Source organism: Phyllopteryx taeniolatus, chromosome 3, assembly GCF_024500385.1.
Source record: "Phyllopteryx taeniolatus isolate TA_2022b chromosome 3, UOR_Ptae_1.2, whole genome shotgun sequence".
In the NCBI taxonomy this organism is placed as follows: Eukaryota; Metazoa; Chordata; class Actinopteri; order Syngnathiformes; family Syngnathidae; genus Phyllopteryx; species Phyllopteryx taeniolatus.
Window position 1 is genome coordinate 9,955,322 of NC_084504.1, and position 11,706 is coordinate 9,967,027.

Genomic DNA, 11,706 nt, shown 5'->3' on the forward strand with positions numbered 1-11,706 from the left:
TGGTCCCGTCTGTGTGGAGTTTGCATGTTCTCCCCTTGCCTGTGTGGGTTTTCTCCGGACACTCTGGTTTCCTCCCACATCCCAAAAACATGCGTGGTAGGTTGATTGAAGACTCTAAATTCCCAGTAAGTGTGAATGTGAGTGGGAATGGTTGTTTGTGTCTATGTGCCCTGCGATTGACTGGCGACCGGTTCATGGTGTACCGCCCGCCTCCCGTCCGAAGTTAGCTGGGATAGGCTCCAGCAGCCCGCGACCCCTGTGAGGATAAGCGGTAAAGAAAATGGATGGATGGATGGATGGATGGATGGATAGTATTGTTCGTTAGGTCATGCAATATAACTATGTACGAAGTGTTTCGCAGTTAGTTGTACTAAGTGTTTAGGTTTTAATGGTGCCTCTGTTTCAGTCAGGTTTATGAGGTCGTTATGACTTTCATCTTTTCCCCTCCTGGTAGCGCCATTGGCTTTTCTAACTCAGGCCATGCTGGAGGTTACCAGCAGACAATCATAAAACATATAGGTGTAATCAAGCTTGTACCAAATTAGGCCTTCACTACACCTGTAAGCAACTTAAGTGAGACTAACTGGCGTCTAGTCCTCTACTTTCTGCTTACAGTTGTTTTGGTCATTCTAGAATTTCCACACGTCACCACGTCAGCAAGACACAGTAGACTGACTTCTCAATTATAGCTTGTGTAGAGGCCTGCATGTTCAGTATTTGGAGTTAAAAGATGATTAAGCATAAGAAGAGACAGCATAATATTAATAATTTACAATCTTATACTCCACACCAGAAACAGAGAGCTTGTATATTAAATTCCATGAGCTGGTGTAGCTTATGTGGCTGGTGGTGAGTTATTTTGGGGATAAAGTCCCTCATTATGCAATGGTTGCTAAATTGCGTCATTTCTTTCAAATGACAAGAAGGAAATCATCTTGTCTGGTTTGTGCAATACGTTCTCCGTGACAAATTACACCTATTGCCCTGATATACTCGCATTTGTTTTGCACAAGTTTAAATATCTTTGTCCTTTTGAATGTTTCGAAGCTCCGGTTAGCTTGACATTGCACAATTTGGTTTGATGTGTTACATGATTTGACATAATAGTATGCCAATTTTGTTTTTTAAATCAAGTTCATTCTATTAATCTGACGTCAAACAGAGACAAGCAATCAACAGCTCAGAAGACGTAAGTCTGGATAACCGTCACAATATTCTATTTATAGTATTAACATCCTTAATGACGATCAGATCTAAGCAGCATTTATGCTTGATGGGTTCTGTTCTTGTTCTTTTCCGTTTCTAATTGGCAATTAGAAAGATACATGGGAGTAGTTCGCTGATACCAAGATAACACTTTTTCCACATTTTCATCTGTCTTCTGTTCTTTTTCTATGCCATTTAGTGATTCCCTACCACTGTGGAAGATGATCAGATGTGATTCACTTGATCGGTCCGAAAATTATTATTTACTACAAATAGTGTATCTTTGTTCCTCTGTCCCGGCAATGAATAAGGACAGACAAAACAATAAAATGCTCTTCCACTAATATCAGAAGGTGCATTTAACCTCTGTATCCACATGTTGCCATTTACACAACAGAATAAGACAATGACATGATTTGAGTGAGACAGCAGTGATTGAGATGGAAAAGTACTTTAAAATAACTCAAGCTCAACTAGGTCCTGGAGAAAATTCTGACCCAGGTGAAGGTCTTCATATAAATTCTGGTTAGAAGAAAGCCAAAATGGTGAGCTCAATACAATGAATATCATCTTATACTTATGATTGACATTATTTTGGTTGGCCTTACTTTACTAGTGACCCAAGTAAGCTGACTTCGTAATGCTTGGTATGAAATACAAAAGTTGTCTAACAGTGCCTTGTTTCAAGCAGACTTAAACGCCATCTCCAAACAAAACACCGCTCATTTCAAAACCACAGAGAATATTTTGTTCAACTGTGTGAGCAGACTGGGAAACAAGCATCTATTGAGGAAAACCACCAAGGGAAATGAGAGAGGTCTCAAAGTTAGCTATCAGGTTGCTAAACGCATCGCCAAATCCAAACAGTCACTCATCGTTGCAAGACAATAATACCACCCGTCTGTGAAATCATCGTAAATGAGATGCTTGGCCCTGGCACTCATAAAGAAATCCCCCAAGTATCCGACATTTTCCACAACCTATTTATGTGAGCTGTGCTCTTCAAGCATGATGACTGCCATAAAAACTAAAAAAAAGAGAGGGTCTTGGAGCTTTTGAAGATCTGCTTTCCATTGCTGCAAATATGTCGCATCAGCTTTGTTTGTGTTCAACTAAATAGACCCAGAGTTCAAATGAAGTAAATCTGTGAGTCAATTGAGATGAGATAAAAAATGTTTGTGGTATATTTGTTTGGTGGTGTGCCGTGCAATGTAAAATGTAAAATACAGGATCCGCTTTAGTTCAATGAACGTTGGGAAACACTTATCTGTGCAACATGTGCATCCGAGTTCTTGAGGTCATGTGTTACATGTTCACATATGGAGGAAGCTTTCAAGGTGAAGACAATCAATTCTGGTTTATTGGGCAACCTGTTTTTTCGACAGATTTTGGAAAAAAATTAAATAAATTCAATTCAAAATAGTTATGAAAAAAGAAATTATTTATTCCAGGTTCAAATTGTCACCCTCACTTTATAAATAGGTTTTCTTATTTTTTGTATTTTTATTATTTTTTTTTTTTTACATTTTTACTTTCTGAATGGTCATTTTAAAATGGTTTATCTTCCTAGCTCCTTCTCGTCCATAATCAGGATTAATGTTTTGGCATAGATTTTTATGGACAGATGTTTTTTCTGACCAAATCTATTTGTTTAGGACAAACACTGATTTGGGCTGCCAATGAAAAATGCAGTGCAATCTTAAGTTTAAGACAACAAAGAAATCTTAGGAAGTTAAGTATTCATGCACATCTTCCTAAACATGCATTCGCATTCAACAAACAGTGAAGCTCTGCAGATTCCCGGTTATCACGCTGACATACTCATGAGTCTCCTTCCCAAACTCAATTTAAACATCAGGCCTAAGCTGTTGGACGCAGCAAAGAAGAATTCTTCCCACTTGCACCCATTATGGTTCCAAACGTGCCTATTAGTTCACTGTTGTGTGGAGTTTGCATGTTCTGAAAATTGTCCTTAGATGTGAATGTGATTGTGAATGGTCGTTGGGCAATATGTCCCCTGCGATTGGCCGATGACCAGTTCAGGGTGTACTCCGCCTCTCACCTAAATCAGCGGGGATAGGCTCCACCATATACTCATGACCCTGGTGAGGATAAGCGGTACAGTGGATGGATGAATGTATAGTTTCTTGTTCAAGTGTTTTTTTAATTGGTTTTTAGAATTACATGGTGGGCCGATGCACCTGATGTTGTCCACCAATCCTTTAGGAGTGCAGGTGTACCTAATGAAGTGTCCATTGAGCATCCACAACAGCCAGATGGTACCTTTTAATTGCTTTTAGTCATAATAGGACACATTTGATGACTATCACTGCTTTTACAATATGTAAATAAAGCGCAAAAAAATTAATTCCATATTAAACAGTCAGGCGGCACGGTGGACGACTGATTAGAACATCTGCCTCACAGTTCTGAGGACCGGGGTTCAATCCCCGGTTCTGCTTGTGTGGAGTTTGCATGTTCTCCCCGTGCTTGCGTGGGTTTTCTCCGGGCATTCCGGTTTCCTCCCACATCCCAAAATCATGCATGGTAGGTTAATTGAAGTCTTTAAATTGCCCGTAGGTGTGAATGTGAGTGCGAATGGTTGTTTGTTTGTGTGTGCCCTGCGATTGGCTGGCAACCAGTTTAGGGTGTACCCCGCCTCCTGCCCGATGATAGCTGGGATTGGCTCCAGGACTCTCGTGACCCTTGTGAGGATAAGCGGCTCAGAAAATGGATGGATGGATTAAACAGTCACGAGTGTTTTATTTTAAAAAAAAATTATGATTTACACAGAACTTTGATATTAGCCCTGAATTACCTATTTTTTAAACATTGGTTATTCATTGTTCACAACATGACGACAGCTGACTTTATTTAAATTACATACTTCATTGTGAATATATAACAAGCTAGCTTGCACAAACACGAGGAATTTTATTAAGAATGACACTCCTTGGTTCTACGGCTCTATGGTTCCTGAGCAGTATTCTGACAACCACCACCTTTGAAACTTTCATGTCTGAATTAATTAATTTTCACCCATTGCGAAAGAGTAGTGATTTGGATGAAAGATTAATAGGGAAAAATGTTGGTTTTCCTATTTTTGGATATTTACAGTGGGTACGGAAAGTATTCAGACGCCCTTAAAATGTTCACTCATTGTTATATTGCAGCCATTTGTTAAAATCATTTAAGTTAATTTTTTTACTCGTTAATGTAGACACAGCACCCCATATTGACAGAAAAAAAACAGAATTTTTGAAATTTTTGCAGATTTAATAAAAAAGAAAAACTGAAATATCATACAGCCATAAGTATTCAGACCCTTTGCTCAGTATTTAGTAGAAGCACCCTTTTGAGCTAATACAGACATGAGTCTTTTTGGGAATGACGCAATAGGTTTTTCACACCTGGATTTGGGGATCCTCTGTCAGGTTGGATGGTGAACGTTGGTGGACAGCCATTTTCAGGTCTCTCCAGAGATGCTCAATTGGGTTTAAGTCAGGGCACTAGCTGGGCCCTTCAAGAACAGTCACGGAGTTGTTCTGAAGCCACTCCTTCGTTATTTTAGCTGTGTGCTTAGGGTCATTGTCTTGTTGGAAGGTGAACCTTCGGCCCATTCTGAGGTCCTGAGCACTCTGGAGGTTTTTGTCCAGGATATCCCTGTACTTGGCCGCATTCATCTTTCCTTCGATTGCAAACCAATCATCCTGTCCCTGCAACTGAAAAACACCCCCACAGCATGATGCTGCCACCACTCGTGCTTCACTGTTGGGACTGTATTGAACACGTGATGAGCAGTGCCTGGTTTTCTCCACACATACCGCTTAGAATTAAGGCCAAAAAGTTATATCTTGGTCTCCTCAGACCAAATAATCTTATTTATCACCATCTTGGAGTCCTTCAGGTGTTTTTTTTTTAGCAAACTCCATGCAAGCTTTCATGTGTCTTGCACTGAGGAGAGGCTTCGGTCAGGCCACTTTGCCATAAAAGCCCGACTGGTGGAGGCCTGCAGTGATGGTTGAATTTCTAGAACTTTCTCTCATCTCCCAACTGCATTTCTGGAGCTCAGCCACAGTGATCTTTGGGTTCTTCTTTACTTCTCTCACCAAGGCTCTTCTCCACCGATTGCTCAGTTTGACTGGATGACCAGCTCTAGGAAGGGTTCTGGTTGTCCCAAACGTCTTCCATTTAAAGATTATGGAGGCCACTCTGCTCTTAGGAACCTTAAGTGCAGCAGAATTGTTTTTGTAACCATGGCCAGATCTGTGCCTTGCCACAATTCTGTCTCTGAGCTCTTCAGGCAGTTCCTTTGACCTCATGATTCTTTTACTCTGACATGCACTGTGAGCTGTAAGGTCTCGTATAGACAGGTGTGTGGCTTTCTTAATCAAGTCCAATCAGTATAATCAAACACAGCGGGACTCCAATGAAGGTGTAGAACCATCTCAAGGATGATCAGAAGAAATGGACAGCACCCGAGTTAAATATATGATTGTCACAACAACAACAACTTTTCAACATGGATAGTATTGGAAACCAGTGGACAGTGTTTCTTTCTTTCTACTTTTTACACAGAGCAGTGATTCATTTGTTGAATTAACGTGGAGCAATTGCCCCAATAGATGGCCCCGTTTTTCCTTATTTACATAATATTATATTTAATACAGAGCATTAACTTATTTGTTTAATTTTGTTTGTTTTCTGTAGCAACCTGGCTAAGCACTGTGGCTTTGTATAGCCAGCTCAAAACAAAATATTAAGCACAACGGCTCATTATTTTATACCAAAACAAGCCCACAATAATCTCGAGTCACTTTTAAGTTTGCAATTTCATGAAATCATAAATATTTTTACATCCCTAATATGTACCTAACATAATAGCCCCTCTTTGTCTCGAATGCAATTATTACAGCTGCAATGTTTTTGAATAGCCCTTTTCAAGACAATCAAAGACACTTTACACTAATCAGAGGACAGTATCAATAAGAGGTGGCTGAGCACAAATTGCGGGTTCTGGTGCCAGCGACGCTGTCCATGGCGGTGTAATGCAGACAAATCTCCGGCGGGAGCCTGAGTAGATGTAGTGGGGATGCACACGTGCTGTTGATGAGCTCGAGGCACAGCACGGATGTGCATGAGTCATGACCGAAGCCGGTGTTTGACAGCTCTCTGAGAGCGAGAGAGAGAGAGAGAGAGAGAGAGAGTGAGAGAGAGAGAGAGAGAGAGAGAGAGAGATCGGTGATAACTGAGATTAATTATTTTTCTTTTATTTTATTTTTAAATCTCCCCACCTTTCCTAGGTTACAATACGTGACAACAAAAGCACATCATCCATCAGTGAACATGTTGAGTGAACCACAAGACAACATGAAACAAAACTAAATATATTGAAATCTAAACTAAAACATGGACCATGACAAAAACATTTTTTTTCTTTTGAAGAATGCAGTAGCTATAATTCGACATCACGATGAAGAAATTATCATATTTTATTTACAGTTTTTATTGAAACATTTTTTAAATTTGAACATTCATGGATAACTACTAATTATATTAAAGCATTAACATGTTTTGTTTAAAAAGCTTCTACATAGTGTTTTATTAACCATTACAGAAACATTAAAATGTTTTCGGTAATAATGCTGTTAATTTAGGGCAACTAAGAACCATCCATCCATTTTCTGAGCCGCTTCTCCTCACTAGGGTTTCGAGCGTGCTGGAGCCTATCCCAGCTATCATCGGGCAGGAGGCGGGGTACACCCTGAACTGGTTGCCAGCCAATCGCAGGACCAACAAAGAACCATAAACCTAAAATGTTATATTGGGTGGTGGTCTAATAAATTTGTCAAGCACTGCATTCGTTTTTTGTTTTTTTTACATCCACCTTCTCTAAGATTCTTCTTCAGGTTTTAAACACCTTTTTGTCAGAGATTCATAAGTGACACTCAAGACCACATTTTGAAGGTCTTGGTCTTGTCTCTGACTCGACTTCCTCAATTCTCAGTCTTGTCTTGGTCTTAGACTGGCTGGACTCTGGCTTTTCTGTCAAGACTGGTCAAGACACAACACAGATCTGCTATTCTTCAACTTTATAAGAACAAGCAGAAACACTTGGCAAAACAACAACTACCTTCAATTCATTTGTTAACAACCCCCCCGCCGTCCCTGAAATAATTGCAACCTTTGCGGTGTTGTGACTGATCTCGAGTAAGTCTTGGTCTCGGGGTGTGGCCTAGAGCAAAACACTAGTGCATGTCACAGCATGGGGCCTGATCTTCTTCTTTTTTTCCTTTCGGCTTGTCCCGTTAGGGGTCGGCACAGCGTGTCATCCTTTTCCATGGAAGCCTATCTCCTGCATCCCCCTCTCGAACATGCCTACCATGCCCTCATGTCTTCCCTCACGACATCCATCAACCTTCTCTTTGGTCTTCCTCTAGCTCTCTTGCCTGGCAGCTCCATCCTCATCATCCTTCTACCAATATACTCACTACTTCTCCTCTGGACGTGTCCAAACCATCGAAGTCTGCTCTCTCTAACTTCGTCTCCAAAACATCGAACCTTGGCTGTCCCTCTGAAGAGGTTCTTTCTAATTTTATCCAACCTGGTAACTCCTAGAGCGAACTTCAACATCTTCATTTCTGCCACCTCCAGCTCTGCTTCCTGTTGTCTCTTCAGTGCCACTGTCTCTAATCCGTACATCATTGCTGGCCTCACCACTTTTTATAAACTTTTTCCCCTCATCCTAGCAGAGACTCCTCTGTCACATAACACACCTGACACCATCCTCCACCCGTTCCAACCTGCTTGGACCCGTTTCTTCACTTTCTTACCACACTCACCGTTGCTCTGGACGGTTCACCCCAAGTATTTAAAGTCCTCCACCCTCGCTATCTCTTCTCCCTGGAGCCTCACTCTTCCTTCTCCACCCCTCTCATTCATGCACATATAGACTCTTCCTTTCTCAGCTTCCACCCCATGGTTCTCTACTCTGCCTTTGTCTTCGTAATCTTCCTCCCCACCACCAGAGTTATCTTACACACCACCATCCTATGCTGTCTGGCCACACTCTCCCCTAGTACTACCTTACAGTGAGTAACCTTCAGATGACATCGTCTGCACAAGATGCAATCCACCTGCGTGCTTCTACTTCCGCTCTTGTAGGTCACCCCATATTCCTGCCTCTTCTGGAAGAAAGTGTCCACCTTTTTCCTAATCATCATGTCAACCAACTCGAGAGCTTTTCCAGACATAGTCCCAACATTCAAAGTCCCCACATTCAGTTTTAGGCTCTGTGCTTTCCTCTTCTATTTCTGCTGAAGAAACCGCTTTACACCTCTCCTTCGTCTTCGACCCACAGTAGCTGAATCGCCACCGGCATCCTGTAGGTTTACGGTGCCGGTGGCGGATGTTGTTAACCCGGGTCATGACCAATCTGGTATGGAATTCTTTGGATGAACGGTCATATTTGTTTCACAAAGTTTTAAACCGGATGCCTTTCCTGACGAAACCCTCTGCATTTATCCCGACTTGGGACCCGCCTACATTTTGCACTGGCTTATGCCTCCCATAGGGCTGCATTCGGGCCTGGTTTCCCAATAGTGGATAAAAAAAATTGTCCACAAACATCACACTGATGGGAATCTTCATAAATTCATTGCAAGAAGAAACCTTTTAATCATTTGCGATGGAATTGTTTTTTTTGTTGTTTTTTTTAATGTTGATGATTATTTCTATTGTTTTCACTTGAAAACAAGCGAATTCCTCAGAGAGACCCAACTGCTTACATAATTAAGACATAATATATAACATAATATAGTATGTATGTAACAATAATTCATACTCACTATTTAGGGTAAATCAAAGCCAAAGTGGGATTCAGTGTGAATCATTGTCAGTGACAGTATAATGGAATGTGAACAGAAGCTTATATTGTGTGGATAACATTTCCTCTGCAGGAATGCATTTAATTGAATCTTGCCTTGGATTTCCAACTGATTGCACTGGAGACTCTTTTAAACCTGAACTATATTTTATTTTACCCAACTAGACTCCATTTGTGTGCGTGTGTCTGTTCTCATTTGCATGTTTTTGTGTGTGTTTTTTGCATAAATGATGGGAACAAAGTCAAAAGGAGTGTTTCTGTGCACTGGCATTGTGGACAGAATTTTGTGTAGTGTTTGTGTGATGGATTTGCATCTGACTGTTTTCTCGAAATTATCATGAACAGCCCAGGATAATTGCCTAATTGTTTTTGTCTGTATTTACTGCTGAAACACCTACAGCATATACTGCAGTATCTCCTGATTTTCCACAGATTGCTTATGATACCTCTTTCTCCAGGAAGTCATAACTAGGTCAGCTCAAGGGTTAAAGTCAGGTCAGAGCAGAAAAATAGCAATGCTTTACTCTCAGTTTCTAAAGTTGACTTTTTTTCCGACACAGTTGGATGGCCACATGATGATTTGACCATTGCTGGGCCTCTGGACTATCCTGGATGTACTTTGTTCATCTAAATCAGATCTCCGGTGGGTGTAATTCTCTGCTGGGTCCCTGCTCGCTACAGGAGCCAGAGCAGATGGCTTACTATTGACATGCAAGGAAGCTATCTAATATACACCACCGTATTTAATGTTACTTGCGACATAAGAGGTTGAAAATGTATGGGATTATCTTTATTTTCCATGAGTGTTTTTCTTTTTCTTTTATTTTTTGTGGTGGGGGGGGGGACTCAGCACACAAGCAAAACAGGAGAATAAGATAATTTTTTTCTTTTACTTTGAAACCTGAAAGGTAAATTCTACTGGATGAGGCCTTACCAATAATTAACACCGGATTCTAAAAACAATAAAAATGTATTAAATTACACTTTCATGGCTCCAACATAAAATCGAATGGTTATCTTCACTGTTGTTTCACATTGTAACCAACTTTAGACCAAAGAAAAGAGATTTGGGAAAAAAAGTAAAAAAGAAAAGAAAATCCAATCCAATTAGGGCACTGGTTATATGACGGTTGTCTTTTTAATGTTGTTCGAGTCAAATCGATTTACAGTGCATTATGACTGAGATGATGAAAACAGCACAACTCTTGCCAAGAAGCTGGCAAAGATGTCATCTGTAATCAAGCGGACATTAACATTTACGTATGTTGTTCTTGGTGCTGTGCCAATGGATGCATCTAAAGTGGTCACAGACAATAAAATGTTTGAAACAGAAACCTAAATATATTAGCTACTCAATTGTGATGTATTGTTCTGCTTTGGGGCGGCACGGTGGCCGACTGGTTAGAGCGTCAGCCTCACAGTTCTGAGGTGCAGGCTTCAATCCCCGTCCCCGCCTGTGTGGAGTTTGTATGTTCTCCCCGTGCCTGCGTGGGTTTTCCTCCCACATCCCAAATACATGCATTAATTGGAGACTCTAAATTGCCTGTTAGTCATGACTGTGAGTGCGAATGGTTGTTTGTTTGTCTGTGCCCTGCGATTGGCTGGCAACCGGTTCAGGGTGTACCCCGCCTCCTCCCCGAAGATAGCTGGGATAGGCTCCAGCACGCCCGCGACCCTAGTGAGGAGAAGCGGCTCAGAAAATGGATGGATGTTCTGCTTTGGGCCATCACAAAGCAACCCAATGGATGTCTCATGTTATTTTTCAGATCGGTGTGAGTGATTATGCGGATGATTAATACGTAAAGCTCCATAATTTTGAATACCATATTATTCACTGTTAAAAGCCTTTCTGTCCATCTTCTCTCAGCAAGCCTTATCAGCTAATTATCATAATGAATGGAACTTTAAGGACCTGTATATCAACCTTTTTTTTTCTTTTAAGGAAGTAGAATTAAAGATGCTATCTGGTCATGTAATAAAATAGAGGGAGCCTGGGTAGGACGAATGGCAAGCCTGAGCATCAATGTCATCTTTCTGGTGATCAGGCACTGAGACTCCTGCTCATACATTATGCGAGCCCCTTAAGGCAAGCAAAGCTTCCAGACACCTACTGACGTTCAAAGGTGTCCTGGAGCAGACAAAGACATGCACTCCATGAACCCTATAATGGGGCTGCGACCCAGCATTTTCATGTTACAATTTGAATAGACCAATGCAAATTTGTGTAGCAGATATTTTAGCTCCAAAACTGGAATCATAATTGTAAATGTGAAAAAAAAAAAATTCGCTTGCGATTATGTTGGCAAATATGTAAATGTATGCACAGTATTTAAAAACATTAATATGTCATCAACAGTATACATAGCTGTGCAAATGCAGACACACATCTGCAAATGAGTTTATAAATTTGTAATGCATAAATAGGTTAGCAACTATGTTTAAGTATTCATGCATAAATATACCTCCAAATGTATACAAAGTTGTGGAAATGCAAAACATAGATCTGCCAATGTTTAAATACATTTGTAAATGTGCACGCTGAAAAAAGTCAACAATCAACACTCGTTTGTGATGACTGACTCATACTTGAGGACAGTTAAGACAGTTAAACGCAT